At 37.4% G+C, this 663-nt stretch overlaps 1 non-coding gene across 1 annotated transcript; it reads left to right on the top strand.

Moving 5' to 3' along the window:
- The first annotated feature begins 236 nt into the window (after nt 1-236).
- Trnae-uuc (transfer RNA glutamic acid (anticodon UUC)) lies at nt 237-308 on the top strand. Its single transcript has one exon. It is a non-coding gene; the product is annotated as a tRNA-Glu (tRNA).
- The last annotated feature ends 355 nt before the right edge of the window (nt 309-663 follow it).

Here is a 663-nt window from a genome sequence, read left to right on the forward strand (position 1 = left end):
AGTTTGAAAATTTACGATATCGGCCTACCGAAGTGAGTGACCAGGTGAGATAACGGACTATTGGCTATAAGGTCTAAATAGGTAGTTTACATTAATTTCTAGTTACAGTAATCGAGATGGAGGTCATTAGTTATTTGATATGTTTTCTCAAAGTTTACCAACAACATCGTGTGTATACGGAAACAAAAGAAAGCATTTTAATTTATGATCGTTGATTTACATCATTTTCATCAGCTTCCATTGTGGTCTAGTGGTTAGGATTCCTGGCTTTCACCCAGGCGGCCCGGGTTCGATTCCCGGCAATGGAACATACTTTTTACATTTTGTCCCCTAAAAATTAATAAGTCTAAATCATCCAAGACCGTACACTTCCTATCACTTTAAATTGAGTAACTTTTATATATAAATAATTCATGCACATGTTTATTAGACGCCAAAACAGAATGGATGTGAAGATAACCTTTACAATGATCATTATTTTGCTTGTTTATGAGTTCGAATGCCAGTTCACCCCGATAATGTTTCTAGGATTGTCAGCACCAAAACCGTGCTGATGGGTTGCGACGAAGTGGTAAACATCTTAGACCTGCATCACTTCAGGCTTTTCTCCCACATTAAGGTGATACGCCTTGATATAACTGGAATACTGTTAAAAGTGGCGTT

Source organism: Haliotis cracherodii, unplaced genomic scaffold (genome assembly GCF_022045235.1).
Source record: "Haliotis cracherodii isolate W230 unplaced genomic scaffold, xgHalCrac1.p SCAF_1, whole genome shotgun sequence".
Lineage (NCBI taxonomy): Eukaryota > Metazoa > Mollusca > Gastropoda > Lepetellida > Haliotidae > Haliotis > Haliotis cracherodii.